Source organism: Anolis sagrei, chromosome 1 (genome assembly GCF_037176765.1).
Source record: "Anolis sagrei isolate rAnoSag1 chromosome 1, rAnoSag1.mat, whole genome shotgun sequence".
Taxonomy (NCBI): domain Eukaryota; kingdom Metazoa; phylum Chordata; class Lepidosauria; order Squamata; family Dactyloidae; genus Anolis; species Anolis sagrei.
In genome coordinates this window covers 285083580-285097158 of record NC_090021.1, presented here as the reverse complement: position 1 = coordinate 285097158, position 13579 = coordinate 285083580, and the positions used below count along the sequence as shown (strand labels likewise).

Below are 13579 nucleotides of genomic sequence, written 5' to 3'. Positions count from 1 at the left end.
CCCCGTATTCGAACCACTGACCTTTCGGTCAGCAGTCCTGCTGGCACAAGGGCTTAACGCATTGCACCACTGAGGGCTCCAGGATGTATGCTGACAGCAACAGTAAGTGTTGTATCTTTCAAATGGAAACAGAAACAGCATCTCCTTAAATGGATATTTGTCTCCTAGCTAGAGGAAGGAGCAGAACTTCAGCAGGGGCTTAGTGACACTGAAAGGCTACTTGCCCTTAAGGTATTGTTTAACAATCTAAATGAACTGGAAGCATCAACAGCAGTAGTGGAAAAAAGTTTAAACAATCTCCCACCCAAATATATTGTGAACAAATGTTCAGCCTCATATACACAGAATGATGGACATGGTCTCTCTTAACTTTTGTTTTATAAAATAAATTACCTATAAATTTATATATTCTGGAAAGGCACTGAATAACAATTTGGAGAATGCATCCCTTACTAAAACAGGATCAGTTTATACAAAACAAATGCAGCTTCTATACCAGAACCAGTGTTGCATAGGTCCCTTAACTTCAATTTTGCAGTGGGTCCAAAACGATGCAACCAGACTGCTATCTGGTGCTACTTTCAGGAATATAACTCCTTAGAAAAACTTCAGTGCCTACCAATGTGTTTCTGGGCTCATTTTAAACATGCTATTTGTTTTTTAAAGACTTGTGCCACTCAGACCTAACCTGTCTGAAAGAACATCTCTCCAAACATGAGATTACCCAGGTTTTAAGATCCTTGGGGAGGGCGTTCTCTTGGTTCCACTGCCATCACAAACACTACTGGTGGGGATATAAGAAAAAGCACACTTGGTGGTAACCACCACACTGTGAAATTCACTCCTATAGGGAACTAGGGTGACCACCCATCTACTCTCTTTCCACTGGTAGGTGAAGACCTTTACTCAAGACTTTGAATATTAACAGTATGTTTCAGGAGGTTCTTTATTTGTGATGGGCGATTTTTTATATTTTATCATCATTCTGTTTTAAGGTCTTTTAAATATTGTTTTAAATGAAATGGGGATTAGGTTGGATGGCCCTTGAGGCCTCTTCCTACTCTCATGATTCTATGAATGTTTTAAATATTTTTTTACCATTTCTATTATCCATTTTAATGAATTTGGGTCCCATATTAGTAGAAAGGCAAGATATTACACACATAACTATGAAAGTAAGTAAGTAACGGAAACTAATGTTAAGGAGAGCAGTAATTTGGGAATAGATAAACAACATGCTAGGCTATGACTAGGATATTACTCAAAATGTGTAGTATTACACACACACACATACACACGCAACTCTCAAAAATAGCACATCTGATGGAGAGAAGTAGGGGGAGCACAACCGGTAGTATTGGAAATGGCAAGACCAATAGTGGCAGCATATTCTGAATAACATTCCAAACTTAATAGGATCAAAATAATTTGGAATTTCAGTAAATTGGCTTATTATTCTGCTGAAATTGACCTTTATTGTTGACACTCTATTGTGGCCTCCAATTCCCAGAAACTCTAGACAGCTTATTCAATTGTCAGGAATTCTGGAAGTTGGAGGCCCAAACAGCTGGAGTACCACAGTTTGAAGATGACTCCTCTATATTATGATCCAGAATTCAAATCCAATGAAACTCATGTAATTCAGGCAGTTCCTGAATTACAAACACCCAACTTACAAATGACTCATAATTAAAATCAGGGGTGATACAACAAGGAGAGAAATCTACCCATAGGAAGGGAAATTCACTCTTATCATGGAGAAAAGGTGTCTCCACTGAAGCTTTATCATCAATCCTCGTTTCCACACCAAGCCAAATTTTTCAAAATGCTTAGAAATCCAAGGCTGCTCTAACTTTCTGAAAATAATCTCCCCCACCAACATTTTTAACATTTCAGATAATTCTTTGAATCTCACTTAAATCCTTTCTTCAAAATCAATTGTTCCAGACTTACCTGGAGATTAATTTTTTAATAAGAAATAGAATCACTCTGAAAAGGAATCATGAGAGAATGCTAGATTGCCCTCAAGAGAATGACAGGATTAATGATCTGAAGATAAAAAAGGAACTTCCCCGAAATAACAGGAGAGGAAATATACATGAAACACCTTTCTTTAGGGAGTTTCATTTTGCTATCTTTGCAATAAAAAGCAGCACTTATAAGATGATAAGAGTTGAAGGCGATGCCTCTCAACACCTGCTGTGGCAGTTGGCTTAATAGCAGTCCTTTGCAAGATTTGACAATTACACCCACATTCCTCTGGGAGGGATTAATTGTTTGCTAAAAATAAAAAGGAGATTTGCATCTTGAGTGAATTGCCTGAGCAATGTGCTATTTGATAGGTGAAATTAATCAACCTCTTAGTTGATGAGCCTAGATTTTATTTCAAATGGCCAGATTTAAATCAAACTCAACTATAACATGTAAATTAGTTCTAAAGACATATCCTACAGAGTCGTAGCCTGATGCACAATACAATTAGTGAAAGACTGTGGATGAAGGTACAAGATTTAAAGGGGAGAGTGAGAGCTGGCAAATAAAATTTTAGAGGTAAAATGAGAAAGAAAGGCACACCTACTATAGTTCCAAAGCATCTTGGCAAATAGATGTTTGTGTGCTTCAATACCTCCATACTGAAATGGGTAACCTAGACAGAAAAAGATTCAAACTATTACAAAATGTTTAAGAGGAAACTCATTCTTCTCTCTATATACCATGAATTTGTTGCCAGTATCCCATTCATGTTCTAGCCAGAACTGGGACTTCTTAGTTTCCCAGATCAAACAGGATCTGGAAACTTTGAGTTATTGAAATCTCTCACACATCCTGGCAAACATAATCTATTTTGCCAGGGCACTGCTAAGGAGGGTTTGGATTCAGCAGTTGGCTAAAGTTCTTTCCATCGATTTTTATCTTTCCTTCCTCCAAATTTAATCTTGCTTTACATATATTTTCAGCACATAGATTAAATAAATAGTGTAATAACATACAGCTCTGCCTAACCCCGTTGCCAGTTGGAAACAATTATATTTCTCCATATTATGTTCTAACAGTACCCCTCTTGTCATGAATACGGGTTACGTATCAGGACTATACAATGTTGTGGCACATCTGTATCTTTAAGAGCAATCTATTTAAGAAAATCAATTTTATTATTCAACTAATACAGAATTTAAAAAGATAAACATTATATTCCTGTTATTCTGCTCTGCGTTGCTAGGTTTATACATGGTAGATTTCAAAACAGGGGCCACTAAATGACATTCTGTTTAGCCATGTGTGCATAAATTAAACTACACACAAGAGTAAATTACCTGCCATAGTGCAAGAAATGCTTTCTGCTGACAGTCTCAGGGCTGTACATACAGCAATGTTGTGTACTGATACAGTGGAGCCTTCTCTCAAATGCAGAGTCTCTTCAAAGGTTGGCAGAATAATGTCTTGGTTGATGTGGAAAGTGAATATAACCTTAGCCAAAAAGGTAGCATCAGGCCTCAAAATTACCCAGTTGGTATGGAAAGGCAGGTATGGACTGAACAAAAGCTTACCAGCGCATCTGACTGAAACAACAGCCATGAGGAAAGCAGTTTTCCATAAATGCAAAGATCGCAGGTAGCCACAGCTTCAGAGCTGGGACAACACAAGATTAAAACTTTATTGTGATGCTGGGTCTAACATCAAAGGCTGGAGGTTCTTATAACCTTTTAGGAACTTATTTGAACACTCGGGAAATAATTACAGCAGATTAAGATAAACTCACCCTGTCCTACTGAAACTTTTAGGCATCCTAGTAAATGATTATGAGCTCTGAAGTGTGAAGTTGAATTCAAATGAGTTAGCAATTTAGATCAGAACCAGGGGTAAATTTATTCTGGACAAATTCATCTAGACTGAGTATTTTATAAACAAGTTTAGAACTCCAAGATAATGTAGAAGGAAGACTAGAAGTGTAAATGGACTGAATCCCAGTTTAAAGCAGGCAATCTGCAACACTTCCATTTCTAAAATGATTAGCAGTATGCTATTTTTGCTGGAGAATGTCAGCTCTTACACGGCAACATGCTGCAGCAAAGCTTTTTTCAAACCGAGTCTCTTATCTAAGTGCTAAATCAAGAGCAAAATGCTTAATGAACTGAACATATCCTATGGACAGCTACTTGGCAACTTTACAAGTCTTTGAAACTGAATTATATTTCAAGATTTGCAAAATGCACAGGTAGCAGAACTCAAACAGCTCCACTATTGGTAAGTAATAGACCATAACAGCAGGAGACAATTCAGGGAATCAAAAGACCATTACTTTTTTTAAAAAAAATGTGTGCAGCTGAGTACAATTTGAGTAAAATCCAACATTACTCTCGCCAAACCTGTAGCCTCTCAAGCTTCCAAATCTGCTTTCCCCCCCCCCTCAAATTTTAATGAGATCACTTTTTCTGCAGTTTGATGAAACCTACATGCTGTGTTACAAATGAAGACTAAAACAATTTGCCAATTGGTCCATGAAGATAAAATATGAAGTATAATAACAAAATATAATTTTTGACAAGAATATTCTGATATGAAACTGGTTAAAAAAGGAAGAAGATATGATTACTTGAAAATCACTTGCTAAGACTATATGCATCACAGAATTTACCACAATGTCTTTCCCAAGCGTTTAGAAATGTGACTTTTTTTCAGTGTAATTCTCATCATCTAGCATAGCAGTATTTGTGAATTGTCTGAGAAATATAGTCTAAAAACATCTTTTTCAAGCTCCTTTGAAAAAAAAACAACAACATTCTGACATCTCAAAAGAAAAAATTCTAAAAAGAACATGGTTGTATAAATGGGATTCCAAAGATAATACAAGATAGATTCATTTAGTTTCTCACCATATGGTAGATGACATCATAACAATAAGGGAAAACAAGAAAACATAAGACAGTACAATTTTAGAAAGTTTTCAGTAATTTCTTTAGACTACACATATTTGTATGGCTTTTTTTTAAAAAAAAAATGATTCCTTTAAAAAAAAGGACATGAACTATGCTGTTGGGGATGGCTTTTGGGTGATTTATAAGCATTTTCACAAGTAATTATGCTCTCCATACATAAGACAATCAAATGACAATATGGGGATAACACTGGTCTCAGAGGACTGCTGGACTATCATAAGTGAATCACTTTGAATATCTGAAATTTTCTGTACTGTTACACTTTCAGTAAAACTGTTGTGAGATAGATGAGAACACACAAAAAATGCAACAAAGGTGACTTTGCACCAAACTGAGGAGTCTCAAAGAGGGAGAAAAAATGCAACTCTAGTTGCTGTGTTAGCATGGCATAATCAGCTATTAGATATCCCTTAGCGATACTGCTTGATGCCATTACACAGCAGTGGTTCCTTTCAACTCCTTTTAAAGGAATTAACACAGCACTGCACTACCTGTATTTGTTTAATATCTCAGTGACCTACATGTTTTCTTTGCTGAATCAGAAATCTTCTGATTAATCTCTACACCTACGACTGAACCCTGCAACCAAGAAATTTCTGACTGAGCTTGATATAGAATTTCAATGCATAGGTAAAAGTATTTTTAAAATCATAATATATTATGCTCAGGAAAAATCTTTTAAAATATTTATCTGCAAGGTCAGTTTGGACTATAAAAATGCTGACTGTTAAGATGGTATGTAGCAATATAGTAAGCCCCTGCCCCCCAAAACCGTGGAACACTTATCAGCCATTTCACTTATTTGCTCCTGAGGGGAAATGCTCTCTTTAGGAATTTGCTAGGTCTTCCAGCATGATTCCATTGTATGCTGGAACAGGAAGCCAGGTAATTCAATGGTTTTCAGTCATAACCACAGTTTCAGGTACGTGTGGTCAGGCTGTGGACATATCCCCCATGGATATGAGGATCTTACTATATATCTGAATGAAGATAACATTTTGAATTCATACCACTACTATTCTTAATGTGTATGAATAAGATAGATAATAATGATATTAAAAAATCTGATAATATAGCATTTATGAAGTTATGTCATTTTTGTAGTTATAGTATTGTGGTATCACTAACAGTAATATCATTAAAGTATTTTGTTTGATTAGAATTACTCCCAGAACAACTATCACCAACAACTAGTACTTATCACTATTACTACTACTCATTTGGCCAGCCCTGACATTCAATGAAGCTTAAAAATACTAAAACAGGTAAATGCATCCCCCAAATTACAAACATTAAAATATAATGAACCAAAAACAATAAAGGAAATTTAAAAGTATGATCACTTATTTAAAAAACACAGACAAAAACAACACATTATTAAAAGCCATTTCCCCTAAAGCACTCAGTTCATTTTTTTTAACCTATTGCCACAAGAACACCATGACGGGGCCAATTTAGTCTCTTTAAGGAAGGGCGTTTCAGAGCCTGGGAGCAATCCCCAAAAAGGCAGTTACCTGTGTACAATGCGTATGTAACTTTTTATTTTTCCATTTCCTTGAAATCTGGTTTACAGATTGAATCATTTCTAAATTAACTCGAACGCTGGCTTAGTTCAGATTATCCTGTGTTGACCTGAATTTCGTTCATCTGTTATTTAACTTTCATTGTTTACAGCAGTAATGTTTTAGGGGGAGGGATCCAGAATAAATAGTTCTGCCTATATCTTCAAACCAAGATGCAAAGAGAACACTGCTACAGCAAATGCTTGCTTTATATTTAGCAGCAGAATTTTCATATGCCATAAAAAAGTTAACAGCTTCAGAAAAAGTTAAAATTTTTAAACCTTGGATTAAAGTTGGTTTAAGATCCTACCTTGTTCCAAAGCTAGGAACCATAACCAGAAAACTAGGAAGTTCTCAATTCATGCTGAGAGGGGATGAAGAAAGATGTGGCATATGGGTCCACAAGACCCATTGAGATATGACCAACCAACTGAGCCACTGTATTCACTGTTTTATGAGAATTCCCAAACATGGCAGGTGTCCTGGGATAATGTACAATTTTAAAACCCAGCATAGATTGCAGATCCTGAATTTCATTCAAAACAGACCATTTGTGGCCTTGGAATATGCACCTTAACCTTAAGACAAACTTTATGCATCTCAGTTTGCAGATTAACTGGTCTTTGGGTTTAGAGCAAACATATCTGAAGTGCAGCCTACACTATGGCTTAATCTGTTCTGCTGACACCATAAAAGCGGAACTATAAAAAGGAAGGCTAAACCTATAAAAAGAGGTGGCTGAAAGGATGTAGTAATTTAATCTTTTAGATGGCTTCCTTTAAACTGAAGTGGATCTTTATTATATTCTTTAGCTTTCCAACACTGTGTTTTCATCCAAGCATATACAGTACCTGGACTCTGCTGGATGACATGGGTCACTGTTTTATTTGCTGTCTAAGCCTATGACATATATTGATTTTGGTTTCATTTCTTCTTTATGAAAAAACAGGGTCAGTAATAATTTTTTTTGCATGCAAAAGCGTATTGGTGCTGCCAAACTAAAACCATTCAATATTTACTGTTCTATTTGTTGTTGTTGTTTTCAAATGTACCTTTGGCAGACATTAAATAATAATAAATGTTAGCTTTGTTTTCAGATGAATTTGCTTTTCCTCTAAGTGTGGCACAGTGAGGACAACAAAGCATCTGTTCAAGGAGCATTCTACAACCAAATTAATTTGACCTATGGCAAGAATACACAGAAATTGTCATCTGACTACTATAACAAACACATTTTCTCCATCCTGTCTGGAGTTAAATGCTTTCCCCACAATTGGGGTTCAGAATATAGCAAGCTTGCATGAATGTAGTTAGACCTTCATTTTTCATGGTATATTTTTTAAAATCCTGCCAAGAAGCAAATAAGCATACCAATATTATTTTTGCATCTTGATTTGAAGGTTTGAACATGAAGCTATTATGGTCCTTCCTCTCTCTAAAGCATTACATACTGCAGTAAACACTGAAAGTTAAATGAGAGATAAGAGAGATTCAGGTGACAGTTAAAACAAAAAAGTACTGAAAAGTAGATGTAAAAATGTTTTGTTACCATAGAAATATCAGATAAGCTCTGAGACTTAGCTTGCAATTATTACTGCAGTAAGAAGAATGGTGCTGCTCTGATTCACAGCAATGGAGTGTCATAAAACTTGCTGCTAAAGAAATATTTTTGTTCTAGAAATCTTCACTATCTAACAATTATGAACTATAGGCTCTTTTGAATCATCTGTTTATCCTATCTATCTACCTACCTACCTATCTAAAGAGAGCAGTCAAAGTATATTTATAAAAAGAATAGCTATGTATGGCCAGTCTTATACCAAAATTAATCTCAGCTATGAAACCCACTGTCTCATCTTGGGCAAGGCACTCTCTCTCTCAGTGCAATGGCAAATCTGTTCTGAACAAATCTTGCGAAGGAACCCTGTGACAGAATCGCCATGAGATGGAAGTGACCAAGTCACACAACAAATGAGAGACATTAGAGTTTGATGCCACCCTTTTCACTTGGTGTGCATGGAAGATTCATATCTAAACAATATCTTCTATTTGCAGAGAAACAGTAATAAACTATTTCTCTACCAGAACTGAGGGGAAAAAAGAACTCATCAGGCATTCTTACTCACTAGAAAAAGAAGAGTGTCTTTTCTTTATAGGAGCTGTTTCCCTTGGTGAATTCGATATTAGTAATTAGGTTCTACATTTTTTATTAACATAGCTTCAGAGCACTTGTATTTCAGTCAGCACTTTCTGCTTGTGGACATGAAAAACCATATGAAATATTTTCTCCTTTGGTGTTTACCAATTTTGCACCATACATAAGTATTAAAAATGAGGAAGGCAATAAATGGGGGAGGAAGGGGGATCAGGGATCTATCAGTGCCTTTAAGGCTAACTGGTTTTATTTTAGCATGCACTTTCATGGATATAAATACACTTCTTCACATGTAGTACAGTGTAAAAAAACAAGTTACACTTAAAGGTGTTGCTACCTTCCTTCCTTCCTCCCACCTCCCCTTTTCTTCTTCTTTTTTATGCTGAAAGAGAGACTAATGCAGATATTTTCTGTAAAAAATTAAATGGGTTTTATTATTTTATTACCTCAGGATTTTATCACAGATCTGGATAGCTGATAACAACGGAACTTTCTACATATATTTTAAGTACATGTGTGTTTTGAAAGATTATTGGGTTGTTCTTTGGCTGAATCTCAAAGTCTCAAGAAAGAACAAAAATGTTAGCAAATTCTTCCAAGGTTCATAATCTTTTATCATGCTTTTGTATTTCTTTATCTGGTGCTCTGCACTATGCATTAAAAAGAAGCTACATTTATACATAAGACATCAGACTAATTCTTACCTCAAAAGAGAGCTTTATTCCCTTCATGTTGGTTTACTCTATACTAAAAAATAGTTCTGTGTTTTGCTGTAAAAATGCACAAATGAAAAGAAAATTAGCAGATGAGGATAAATACTAACAAGTTTAGGTCAAATTATATCCTACAGATTAATGACAAGTGTGGACAGAGTAAAAACCCAAATGGTTATTAATCTACAGGAAATATCCAACAAAGAACTTCTGTGCTAATTTAAGATCTACAGAAGGGAAAAATATCATGTACTTCACATTCAGCAATACCTGAGGTTCCCAAAGCTGACAGGTTTATTCAAGATCCAACAGGTTCTCCCCTTTGTTTAAAGTTCACTTTCATTTACAATAATGAAGGACATCTATCTTAAAAACTGAAGCCAAGTCAACAATTGTGTATGTGTGTGAGAGAGAAAGGGGGGGGGGGGGAGAGTCAGTAAGACAGCACATTTTTTTGGCATAGGATAGGATACTGGATGGAAAGAACAGACCTTCATTTACCATCTTCATTGTCCATCTACCTTCATTTGGGATCTTCTTAAGGGAATTTGGAGTAAAGGCCTTATGGCAGTGGTTCTGAACCTGGGGTTTCCAGATGTTTTTGGCCTACAACTCCCAGAAATCCCAGCCGGTTTACCAGCTGTTAGGATTTCTGGGAGTTGAAGGCCAAAACATCTGGGGACCCACAGGTTGAGAACCACTGCCTTAGGGCTCCTAGATCTTCTCTCATGTCCAAGGGGCCTATGCGTGGGCTGAGGGAGAGGTTATCAGTGTACAGCAGCTAGGTGATCCAATGTCTAAATCTGTTGCCTAATGCTAAACCAAGGAATTTCAGGGTTCTTGTAGGTTTTTTGGGGGCTATATGGCTATTTTCTCCATCATATTCTCAATTGTATGTGTATGTGCCTCCAAGTCCTCTGTAGACAAATCCTGTGAATTTTCTAGAAACAGCCACTGAGAAGGCTCTCTCTCATATCCCCACCAACTGCACCTCTGAAGGTGGAGAGACAAAAAAAAAACCCGTTCCCCCAAAGTTCTTAGAGCCTGGGCCAGCTCATACAGGAGACTACAATCTTTTAAATGGTTTGAACCAGAGCTGTTTTTTAAATGGTGTGAACCAGAGACGCTTGTTTATAAAGCTACTGTCCTTCCAACTCTATTGTGTGCCTGCGAAACATGACTGTCAACAAACATAATGCTCAACTTCTAGAACTATTCCATCAAAAAATCCTAAAAATCTAAAGTCACTGTTCTGGTGGAAGCAAAGACCACCAGTAATGAAGCAATGATTCTCTGCCAACAACTTCGCTGGACTAGTCATGTTGTCCAAATGCTCGATCCCCTTCTCCCAAAGCAGTTAAATTATTCTCAGCACAAAAATGGAAAACAGAATGTTGGTGGTCAGCAAAAGAAATTTAAAGATGGGCTTTATGCCAACCTTAAAAATGTGGAATAAACACAGAGAACCGGGTAGTGCTGGCACTTGAGTATTCTAACTAGATGTCACCTTTTACTAACAGTGCGATGGATTTTGAGGTGGCACAAATAAAGGGAGAAAGAGAGAAACAAGAGGAAGGTGCATCATAGAAATCCTTGTCGGGACTACCTTCCACCTGGAAATGTATGACCTCACTGCAAAAAACTATGCCGATCTAGAATAGGTCTCTGAAGTCACTTATGGACCCACTGCCAAGACTCTATCCTTGGAAAACAATCATACTTGGCTGCAAATGATAACCTATCATGATGATAATGATGATGATATGATGAGTAGTGGATATGAGCGGCTGGCCCCCTGAGATAACACTGGTGCTTTCCTCTCTCTGTGAAATGACCTTCAATTTAATCCATCATGCTATCAAAATCTGTAACTTTTATCCAAAATCTGTCTTTGACTTATACATGAGTTTAATAAATACATCAGTATATATAGTATGTATATATGTAATATTGTGATCTAGGCATCAGTTTCATACTTTTAATCAGCTATTAAAGCTGCAAGTGACAAAAGTGGTAAAGGACATATTTTGCATTTCCAATTAAGTCTTTGACATTTCCAATAAAAAGAATAAGGAAATAGTTGATGTAAAAGACTTCTGTGAGACCCTGGAATGTCACTGTCAGTCAGGCGTTATTAAAGTAGACAAAAAGCAAAATTAATCCTGGTACAGACCGACTTCCAGTGTTCCTGGATATGAATTTGAAACAGGATTGAGCCCAAGCAGCTGCACAATTTTTCAAAGGGAGAATAGCTCATTGTCATCAGGGATGCCTACAGTTTCTTCACTTTTCTGGTATCTTCTTTTAAGCAGAGCTGGTTTGGATACCATTATAATTTTCTAAATAATTCCTCCTGATACAGAGTCATTCCAAGATTGGGGGTGGGGATGGTGACGACCTTACGTTGAAATGAATTTCAGACAGTGAGTTAAGTGGCAGAGCTATTGATGTGTAACTGCTAGCACAACTGTTAAGTCCTCTGAAATCTAATTAAATTTACACTCTAGAGCAGTGGTTCTGAACCTGTAGGTCCCCAGATGTTTTGGCCTTCAACACCCAGAAATCCTAACAGCTGGTATACTGGCAGGGATTTCTGGGAGTTGTAGGCCAAAACACCTGAGGACCCAAAGGGTGAGAACCACTGCTCTATAGGGAGGAGGACTTAAACTGCTTTCTCACCATTAACTGTATTGGTATCACCACAAAGCCTTTAAATTCTTTTTTCTTATTTATGTCCGGCCTCAGAGCCTACAGACCTCAAAGCAGTTTTATACACAACAGTGAGGAGGAAGAAAAATGCTGATGAAATGGCAGTATCAAAGAATTCATCTTTTCTTTTACAAAATGTAGGCATGCCACTCAGGCTTCCCACTTTCATTTCCCATAATTTATATGTAAACAGTTTACTTGTGCAACATATAAGAGCAACCGATTCAACTTATAACACACAAATGTTCAAAACTACTACTAAAGCCATTTAACCATCCAAGCATTTTAATTAAAACATGCTTTACTATAAGTAAAAAGAAAATATGCTTAGCCATCTCTGAATAATATTAAATATAATCCCACAGAAAGAGTGAATTCTATTTATGCCATCCCAGACTACCATGAATTTATTAAGTGGAAAATATGGCATGCAACAGGAATGCAGTAATTCACACAAGAAGAAAATTAATTTATGAGAGTATGAAAGGAATGCAAGCCTTTCAATCATTTCACTGTACTGCTTCCAAGAATATGAGGAGGGGGATATGGAGCACAGAATTAGCAGACAGTTCAGTCAGCATATAAAATGTGGTTTAAACCTTTGCATTGTATATTTGTGTAAGTTTTCGCTCCACTTTTCTTTAATTTGATAAAAGTATATTTATATACATAAAATTTCTTTCGGGCTTCCATGGAGATCTTTTTTTCTTGCTGACACTCCTGAAACTAGAAACTGGCTACAAAAGAAAATGAGTAGAAAGGTCCACCTCCCTATTTATTGATGGCAATCATCAATAAAATTTGCCATTGCCACAATCCCAGAGTATCTGATACAAGGATAGTAATGATGTAATCAGTGCTCACTTAAATAAGGATTTGTTTATTTAACCCCTGCCCTTCTTGGTTGATCAGTCTGGCCATGGCAGGATTCATGCTGTAATCAAATGAAGAAATGAATTATTCTTTAAAGGAGGTAGATTTTTCCTGCAGCTTAAAGAAAGAGGAAGTAAAGGCCTGTATGAAATTAAGCCTTCTGTGACACAGCAGATTTGAGAAATGATAAGGCCACTCTCAAGCATACCATGTTTTGGATAATATGTTCAAGATGGGTGTTCTAAAACTACAGGTACAGACTGCAGTTTTCTATATAGCTTTTGGCCAGAATGTGGGAGTGAAGTAGCTTGGTCAACTAAGCTGGTAGAAACAGGGTGAAGGTAATGCATCCCCATTTCTCAATTGCTTTTAGTGCCATTTGGGTCCCATTTGGGAGAAAAACAAGTTAAAAACTAAATTAAATGCTTTACAAATTACTATGGTTTTCTTGTGGACTTCATGATTAAATGGGGCTGAATGAGAAGAAATTAAATCTAGACAAAACAGATGGTGCTGGTTTCTTAAAAAGTCTGAATTGGGGGGTTAGACATAAACCTGCTTTAGGAGAGTTTGCATTCCTATTGAGGGATCAGGTTCTCAGAAGAACCAAATATGTCAACTCTATACTAT

General features: G+C 36.6%; 1 protein-coding gene across 7 annotated transcripts in view; it reads right to left on the bottom strand.

Annotated features, from left to right (window-relative positions):
* The window catches only part of SIPA1L1 (signal induced proliferation associated 1 like 1), a 181784-nt gene that overhangs the window by 93023 nt on the left and 75182 nt on the right, over positions 1 to 13579 (bottom strand). For 4 of the 7 annotated variants that reach the window (XM_060761548.2, XM_060761605.2, XM_060761586.2 and 1 more), the window contains one exon: positions 2579 to 2647. The exons of 2 other annotated variants lie outside the window; for them this stretch is intronic. The gene's annotated coding sequence lies outside the window, so the exon portion shown is untranslated. Of the gene's footprint in view, positions 1 to 2574; positions 2648 to 13579 lie in introns of all 7 variants that reach the window. One more of the 7 variants, XM_060761557.2, reaches the window with a different exon arrangement.